This window comes from Triticum aestivum, chromosome 3A (assembly GCF_018294505.1).
Source record: "Triticum aestivum cultivar Chinese Spring chromosome 3A, IWGSC CS RefSeq v2.1, whole genome shotgun sequence".
NCBI classification, from domain to species: domain Eukaryota; kingdom Viridiplantae; phylum Streptophyta; class Magnoliopsida; order Poales; family Poaceae; genus Triticum; species Triticum aestivum.
The window spans coordinates 642,619,529-642,629,017 of NC_057800.1; the positions used below are offsets into that span (position 1 = coordinate 642,619,529).

Sequence of the window (9,489 nt, forward strand, 5' to 3'; positions counted from 1 at the left end):
TGTGGCTGATAGATGTAAGGTTTTGATTAGTTTAATTCCAATGGCGAATGTTGTGATTTGTTACATCAGTTCCGGTCATTATTGATTTTCCATTCAGTCTAAACATGTAGCCCATAATTTTGTGGACTGCCGCTAAACGACGTAATTAACCCATTTGTTTGATTTCCTTGGAAAGTGCTTCTTTTAAGGAATGCCACAAAGTTAAACCTTGAACTTCAGTACGTGACAAAAAAAAACATATTTTGGTTACTACTCCCTCTGTATCAAAACTAGAAGAACGCCCGTGCGTTACAACGGGGCCACATTAGGGTTAAGAGTTCAATATTAATCATGTTAATAATACATTTAATATTCTCATACATATCAAGTGACACTGGCAACCTTTTTTGTCAATTTAGCAATGGGCTCAGTTGCAACGGGCTCTTTATACATATCAGACAACTCGCTACTACTTAAACTACAACTATGGCTACAATATTTTTTTGTCAATTTAGCTCAGCAATAGTGCCAGGCTTAATAGACTGCTTTGCATTCACCCCCTCAAAAGACAGAGAGCAAGCTAACAAGCACGCACGCGTCCAACCCCGCCGCTGCATGCGCTGGCAGAAGGTGAGGTAGCAAGGAGACTGCACATTGAAGCTGTCCATGCAAGGCTGGAGGTGCTGGGCCGGCGACGGCGGTGTCGGGATGGCGCTTGATTCGTTCCCGGTGGCGTGGAGCTTGGGGCGGCAACGCGGCGATAGCTAGTGCTCGGGGATGGGGGTTTGGGGCGGGGGCAGTCGACCCGATGGCTGGCGAAGTTAACGGGCTCGGGCGGCTGGAAATTCGGCGGGTGGCGGCGGCACAGCGCGAGGATGGGACAGGCGGAAAACCTAGCGGGCGTTCAACTACCAATACCCACGCCTTTTTTTAGGGGAATTGCTTGTGAAAATAACGTGCGACGACGACTTAGCGAGCGGATCTCCTTAAAAAAGACATAGCGAGCAGATTCCCTTAAAACTGATAGGAATGGATACGATTGATGACGTTGATAAATAGTGGTGAATGTTGGCCTAATTTACTATCATCATGCATGGAAACGAATCATCAAGAAAAAGAATACTTCCTATTAATACACTCATAGGAAGCTTCCTAATCGTGTATACCAAACAGTTTCTGCCCAAACAAGGAAGGAAAGTTATGGACGTGATTCAGAAGGAAACAAAAGTTATGAAGATTAATTAATTTAGATTTGATCTTTAGAGATTGATTGTGATTGATTCTTTTACATAAAGACATTACTAAATAATTTGCGTCAGTATGGAAAGTTCTGATCCGTTTAGTTTTTTTCGTTGTGTGAGAGGGTGAAGTGAAAATAAACCGATGAAGTGGGGGAGGCGACGAAAAAAATCTACGACGGTTAACCTACGAAAAAACCCGGACGAAAGTGGTGGGACGAAAAAAAAACCTGGAAGCGAGACTACCAACTGCTCCATTAGGCGGGTGGCGGCGGCACAGCGCGAGGATGGGACAGGCGGAAAACCTAGCGGGCGTTCAACTACCAATACCCACGCCTTTTTTTAGGGGAATTGCTTGTGAAAATAACATGCGACGACGACTTAGCGAGCGGATCCCCTTAAAAAAGACATAGCGAGCAGATTCCCTTAAAACTGGTAGGAATGGATACGATTGATGACGTTGATAAATAGTAGTGAATGTTGGCCTAATTTACTATCATCATGCATGGAAAGGAATCATCAAGAAAAAAATACTTCCTATTAATACACTCATAGGAAGCTTCCTAATCTCTGCTACCAAACAGTTTCTGTCCAAACAAGGAAGGAAAGTTATGGACGTGATTCGGAAGAAAACAAACGTTATGAAGATTAATTAATTTAGATTTGATCTTTAGAGATTGATTGTGATTGATTCTTTTACATAAAGACATTACTAAATAATTTACGTCAGTATGGAAAGTTCTGATCCGTTCAGTTTTTTTCGTTGTGTGAGAGGGTGAAGTGAAAATAAACCGATGAAGTGGGGGAGGCGACGAAAAAAATCTACGACGGTTAACCTACGAAAAAAACCGAACGAAAGTGGTGGGACGAAAAAAAACCTGGAAGCGAGACTACCAACTGCTCCATTAGGAGTAGAGATATAAGATGAGGGAGTATTTGCTTCTTAGTATCTCTAAACAAAATCCACAACAATAAGCTACGCGCGATGGGCGCCCTCTCGCGACGTCCACGTCATCACAGGTATACTGTGCCTGGCAGCCTCTCTCTCTCTCTCTCTCTCGTTTACTCCTCCTGGGGGCTAGGGTTAGCGCGGCTGCCGCCCCATCCCTGCTTGCGCCGCCTCTGCTCCATCGGCCCATTCCATCACCTCCGACGCTGGCCACTGGAGAAGGCGCCCCCCTGAGACCCTTTTCTTCCCCAAGCCTTCTGTCCTCGAGTTCCAGCCGACGTCCATGGTGGTTGCAGAGGATGGGAGCAAGGGGATGGCATCGAGGAGCTCCGCCCACTTCTTCGCGCCAGCCGCCGATGCAGCTCTGCCTCCATCCCCACGCTTGCAGCGACGGTGGTCCACGGCACCGTCACCATCTTCCTCGGCAGGAGCAACACGCCCGACGCTGCTCCGCTGTTGCCGTCAAGCGCTGCTTCGCCTCTGTCGTCCCTGCACTTCTGTATCCATCTTATTCCTGGAAGGTTCTTACGACAGGTTAGTTCTTGTACTTGACGGTTCCTTTAATCTTTATTCCAAATTAGTTGCAAGTAGGCCGTGAATGCATAGCATGGTTCGTTGGATGTATTGCTTGGAGATAGACAAATAAATAAATGCCAATGAGATGTTCTTTGTGTTGGATTCGTTGGATATTTTTTCCAAGGAGGTTGTTGCCGGAGGAAACTGCTAGCAAATGTGCAGGCTTCATAATTGGAACTAGCGCGCGAGGAGCTTGACTGATTGATTGTGTCTTGCAAGAGTCATGGACCACAAAGGTGGGCAGGTGACGGGTTTGTCGCTCTGCCCGGGTGCGCTCAGGACGGTGCTCCTGTTCTTGTTTTTGCTCTGGTTGATCTTTCCCATGCAGGCAGTTCGTATGACTGGAGCTGTTGCTTCTTGTTGTGCTTTTTAGGGTAAGCTTCTCTTTGTGTTTTGATTCATGGTGCTGCTGCCTGTGTATTTGCTGATGTGCTTTTGTATTGCCCAGGTTCCTGTGAGGTGAGCTGGTTGCTTGTTCTCATTCCTGGGTCGGGCAACGGGTGTTCCTTTTAGTTTCATCTAAGTTGAGCTTCGTCTGCCATTGAGGTGTGGTTCATTCTCTCCATGTATGCATGTGCTGCTCCAGTGCTGTTTTATTAGTTATTTTTGTGGTGGGTTCGTGCTCGTCACAACTGTTATTCATCACACATTTGGTGGTCGTCTGCAATCTCATGTGCCCTTTGTTTTTGCCTTTGATTTAATATTTCAATTTATAATCAATGAGTCTGCCTTTCATCAAATGCCTAACTTTTGAATGGCATGAGCAGGTTCAGTGTACTACATGTGGAATGGTCTCAAATCGCTATGAGAATATGATGGATGGGCTTGACTGTTGAAATTCAGTTCATTGCTGTAGAGTGGCTTGATGGGGACAATAAGTCCAAATGTGATGGGTAAGTCCTATTTACCGCATCTATACACTTCTGTTGCTTAGTAACAAATTTTATAGGCTCATATTTTGACATAAGATTTAGAGATTATCTTTCTTTGCCATACATGTTGTGCTTAAGTTCTTAGAAACAAAATAAAAAAATATTTTCAGAAAGCCATACAGGAACAAAAAAAAAACTGAAACGCTTATAAATAGCAAAAGAATGACATCTAAATCTGTACATACAATTTTGGTAATCTCTTCTATAAAGAATCTGGATGATTGTTTCAGTAGGTTAAAACTCTCTCTGTTCTTATTGCTGCTGTACACAAGCTGTTGACCTTGCTCTGTTTTCTTGGTTGAATTTGCAGACCGGGACACACATCCTGCTACATCCCAAAGTTTTTTTTTCCTGATATAATGATGCTGAAAGAATCAGAAAATTCAGAGTCAATCCTGATATAGGACACTTTTTTGAATTTTTGCTGTTGGTGGTCGTCGTCGCAGCTCCTTCCCTCCACGTCGAAGACCTTATGGCTGAGCTTGTCTCATGGTGGTCGTCGAGCTCATCTGGATTGCGGCTGTATGTGTGCAATTTGGTATGAATAGCGCCCTTCCCTCCCTTTCACTCTCCTACCCACCATGGGAACTTTTGGCACATATTCGATCCAGATGCATGATTATTGGTGAGATCTTTCGATGATTCTGTTAGCACTTTAATATGAACCTCTGGAGTATTGTTATGATTTTGTTAGCACTACCATGCGCTGATTAGGTCACTTGTTGAGTTATTCCAGAATCTATTATGCTCTTTTGCACAGAGTTTCTTTGGTTGAAACTATCAGCTGTGCCTATGTTTAATAATTCTAAAATTAAGAAACAGTATGACAGAACGACCTAGGAGCCTCCACAGCGCTTTGCTGTCGCTCGCCGTCCGATTGCACCGATCGCAAGTCGTCTGGTTGTCTTCACTCGTTTCTTGAGCCGCTACTCTGCAGAACTCTCTAGCTCTGTTGTGGTTGATTGGGCTGGTATTGTAACCGGGCCGGTGCACTGAATTCATTGGCCTGTTTAGATGGTCCACGCCTTTCTTTCATCCCCGCACCCTGATCCCTCCCTCTCCCGTCCGAGTTACCGCCGTTCTTCTCCTCCCCGCCAGCACCGCTCAGGCAGCCACCTCGCCTAAAAGATAAGGTCACGAAATAAAATCTCCATCGGTGGCGTCTCCTCTAATATTCCCGTGATCAGCGGGCAGTGAATACAGAGCGAGGCAGGCAACGACGGATTGGCCTGGGTGGGGAGATGCGGCCGACCAGGTCACGCCATTGTGCTCGCCTTGAACAATCAGGCGGAGGATGTGGCACGGTTTTTCTGGCGGGTGCCCGGTGGACCTATTCCGCTGCACTGCGTCGCCACCGGTGTGGGAGGGCAGTTACGCCGGCGTTGGTATAAAATGGCAGAGCTTCCGAGAGCAGTAGGATGGCGGTTCCAATAGCTGGGACGTGCGAGAGAGCAGAGGTCGAGCGTCAAGGTGCACTTCTACTCCGGCCGCCTCCAGCCGTGCAGAGGTCCCACACCACTGCATTCTTCGGGCGCTTCTCTGTGCTGGGTGATGGGAAGATGAAGATGAAGATGCGGATCATGGGTAGGCAGGTAAAACTGGGACTGGGTTGAGCACTTGAGGCTTGCCGCAACTGTAAGAGGCCAACATCTCCTACTAACATGCTTCTGTGGCTTGTGGTGGCTCGACACCTTCTACGGCAGACACATGTTCAAATCCCCATCGACTCATATATGGATGACAAAGCACAATGTTGTCGTTAGCATGAGGTAATTTTATTCTGCACCTATTCAACACTTCAGTTCCAGCAAGCATTTTTTGTAACCATGGACATATTATTTCAGTTTTATGGCTCTTGCCGGGGATCCATGTGGCCAGTCACATGGCTTGATCGAGCGACCTCCCATAGAACTTGCACTGCCTCCGCCTAGATTCCTTGGTGATATATCATATATCTACTTCCGATCCCCTTTTCTTCACAAATCCATGACTCCGATGTATTTCCATGGGTTGCTACAAAATGCATGTATCTTGGTATGATGTAGATGAAACATGTCAAATATTCTTACACTATCTGCTTAATTTCCTCTCAAGCCAATCGACTTTGATTGGATGATCACTTCATTTTCTGCTTTGCTTGTCTCTGTCAAATGCAAATTTTGAGGTATACGTAAGAGCGGAAGATTGAGCTATTTGATTTTTTATCTTATATTTGCTACTCATAAGAACATGCATCAACTTATTTTTGGCCTCTTGTTCTTGTTGAGAAAATATGAGATGTCGCTTCTTTTGCCCTTCGAATGTCCAATGATGAATAGAAATTTGAAAAATGTAAAAATGTGGCAAGAGTGTACATTTTTTTTACGAAAGCTTTGATTATTACATTCTAAAATTGGGCGGGCGCGGCAACGCGCGCTATCATGTTCTAGTATATCAATATATCTGCTCCGTCTAGAGAGGATAGGGGGCTGCTTGGGCATGGCGCAGCAGGGCATGTCAATATAGTTTGGAGTCTGGGAAAGGGAGTGCTCTGCACCTAGGTAAATTAGCAACACGTACTCCTACTTCTCAAAATATGCATGTTTTGAATTAGTTTTTATTTTCTTAAGATCTCTATAGAATTTTTGTCTGAATAACTAAAAGTATTTGTTCAGAGTACTTTGATTTCTTAAAATTTTGGTCAATCAAAGATATATTCCATTTTGTTTCAGAATAGGATGTACTTTCCTTACAGGATAGACAACATGGATAAGAATGTGTACATAGCATCTTTTTATGGGTACATTCAAGCTTAAGGCTTTGGACATGTTTGAGGATACATTTGGTCCCTTTGACTGCGGCTCTATATTTTTTTCATAGCAAGTCAATTGGGTGTGCACAGGTTTTTGCAGAAGCATAGTATAGATGGAAATGTGACAAGAGTGGAGCTGCCCGTTAGGTTTTTAACCTGCTTTTGATCTTGTGTAATTACAAACTGTCCAGTCCCACAAAGAAGTTAAATCTTTTTTTTCCAGAAATTTGACTATAAGTTGGCTTCCATGGACATGCAGTACTCAACATATGATATCCTCCCGACTCTGACTGAACTATGTTTGATGCAAATTCAGACATGCTCTGCATTTTTTGGTAGGAACTTAAGCTCTAAAGACATAATTAATCAGAAGAAAAAGAGATCCTTCTGGTTTGCTAGCAAAAATATTTCTACACTAACTGATATAACTGCTGGCAGATAGCAATGCGGGCTGCAGAGATCGTCTGCGTAGCTCTGCCGGTGTTGATGTTAATCCCGTCGAAGTAGCCGTCACAAATTCCAAGAATTGTTTCGACTTTGCGCTCATGAAATGCTTTTTGACTATATTTTTGTTTATTGATCCGAAGACAGGGATCAACTGAACTGATTTTCAGTTTGCGTGTCATACCTGGCCACTTGTCCAGTGTGACGTGTCCAGGATCGGACCCCAGCTGTAAGAGTGCATGAGTGAGAGCGAGGGAGTGATAAAAGGGGCAGCCAGCCGCCTGTGGCAGGGTATGCGATGTAACAGACTGTCAACTCATCCTAATCCTTCCTCTTGAAGCAATCCCCCTTCTTCCTCTCCAAGTCTCTCTCTCTCTCGCTCTCCCTCACCTACTCCCGATCCCCACCTCTCCGGTTCGTTACAGTTGGTATCAGAGCCAAATCGCCCCGAAATTTTTCTCCCCCGCGCTGGTTGCAGATCGGTAACATCCACCGCGCCGGTGTGTGCTGCTTCGGCAAGCTCACACGAAATCCGTCACGGGGTTTGATCTCTTCCAAGCACGGCCACGGCGCCCTCCAAAGCTTCGGCGGCGACGCGTCAGGTACTGGCCGCCATGGACGAGGGCAACAGAAACATCACCAAGATGCTCGAGTCCCTCCTCGCCAAGATGGACGAGCAGAAGGCGGTCCACGACAAGCAGATGGAGATTCAGGCCGCCTTCAACGCGCAGATCTCGCAGGACGTGCGCGGCCTCTCCAGGCAGATCGATCTGACACAGGCTGACGTCGACGCGACTCGCAAGACGGTGGAAGGCTCAGCATCGCCGTCGGGGTCGATCACCACCGTGCTGCACCAACCCGCCGCTCCGCAACAACCCCCACCACCGCCCCTGCCGCCTCCACACTCGCCGTGCATGGCCACCGAACAGGGCCGCCTGGCGACCGCCCACGCGCGTCTCGGGGGCCATCGACCCCCGCTGATTCCCGTGCCTCCACAGGGCGGATTCGCGACCCCGGTCGCTGCTCCCTCCCCAACAGCGGGCCACTACGGCAATGACTACCACAAGCCACCGAAGCACGACTTCCCCCGATTCGACGGCTCCGCTCCATACCTGTGGCTAGATCACTGCCTGGCGTACTTCGAGCTCTACAAGGTCGCACCACAGAACTGGGTGGCCACCGTGGCGCTGTATATCGAAGGCCAAGCAGCGCACTGGCTGCAAGCATTTCGTCAAACACATCGCGGCACCACCTGGGAGGTCTTCACGTTCGTCGTGCTCGAGGAGTTCGGTGCCGACGAGTTCGAGGTGGTCATGCACAAGCTGCTCCAACTCCGGCAGACCGCCACGGTTGCCGAGTACCGCGCGGCGTTTGACGAGCAAATGTACCACCTGCTCGCGCTCGATCCGTCCATCAACACCAAGTTCTTCGTCACCCAGTTCGTCTTGGGCCTGAAGGACGAGCTACGCGCCCCGGTTCGTCTGCAGGCGCCCTCAAGCATCACCAGGGCGTCGGTGTTGGCGTGTATTCAAGAGGAGGAACTGGGCACGACGCACGTGCGCCCACGCATCACACCAGCGGGGCGACCCCCACCGGCGGCGGCTCCACCACAACCCTGGGCGGCCGCACCCAACCGCGCCCCCATGGACGACTACGCGCGCGAGTGGCAACTCCATGACTATCGCCGTGCCAATAATTTGTGTTTCAAGTGCGGCGACCGATACTCGCGGAGCACCGGTGTGTGCAGCCCGCCCAGCTGCTCACCATCAGCGTCGGCGATCACGGCGAGGTGCTCTCCGACGACACCATCCACGCGCTGCAACTCCTCGACGACCCCAGACCGGTCGCGCAGCCGCCAGCTCCTGCTGGGGATGCTCCTGAGTGCTGCCTCCTCTCGTCGCACGCTCTGGACGGCATGGACTCGGCGACGACGATCCGCCTGCGCGCACTGGTGGGCAATCAGGTCATGCTACTTCTCCTTGATTCGGGCAGCTCGCACAGCTTCGTCAACAAATCCTTCGTCGATCGTCTCGGGCTGGCGACAGAAGAAATGCCGCGGGTGGATGTGCGCGTCGCCAACGGTGACCGTCTCTCCTGCAACCGCATCGTCCCCGAGCTCAAGTGGTGGATGCAGGGGCATACGTTCGCCACACCGATGCGCGAGCTGGACATTGGCGCGTACGATGGCATTCTGGGCATGGACTGGCTTGCCCAACACAGCCCCATGACATGCCACTGGCAAGACAAGTGGGTCAAGTTCACCCACGACGGTGAAGAGGTGACGCTCCGGGGCGCGCCCACCAAGGCGTCCACCACCCTTAAGGCGATCAAACCCGACGAGCTGCACAAGATGATCGCGGGAACGACGTCTGGGCCATGGCCATGGTGGACACGTGCGGGCGCGCACCGCCACCATGGCGCAAATGCGCCAGCCAGACGCCCCTCGCCGATCTCCTGGAAGAATTAACCGACGTCTTCGCCGCTCCCCAGGGCCTGCGCCCCATCGCCAGTATGACCACGCCGTCACGCTGGTGGAAGGCGCAGTCCCCGCCAACACTCGCCCGTACCGCTACTCGCCGC

At 49.2% G+C, this 9,489-nt stretch overlaps 1 long non-coding RNA gene across 1 annotated transcript; it reads left to right on the top strand.

Annotated features, from left to right (window-relative positions):
• Positions 1-1,922: 1,922 nt before the first annotated feature.
• LOC123062839 (uncharacterized) lies at positions 1,923-6,214 on the top strand. The gene is made up of 5 exons (XR_006429898.1): positions 1,923-3,116; positions 3,191-3,288; positions 3,510-3,635; positions 3,985-5,443; positions 5,519-6,214. It is a non-coding gene; the product is annotated as an uncharacterized lncRNA (long non-coding RNA).
• Positions 6,215-9,489: the final 3,275 nt, after the last annotated feature.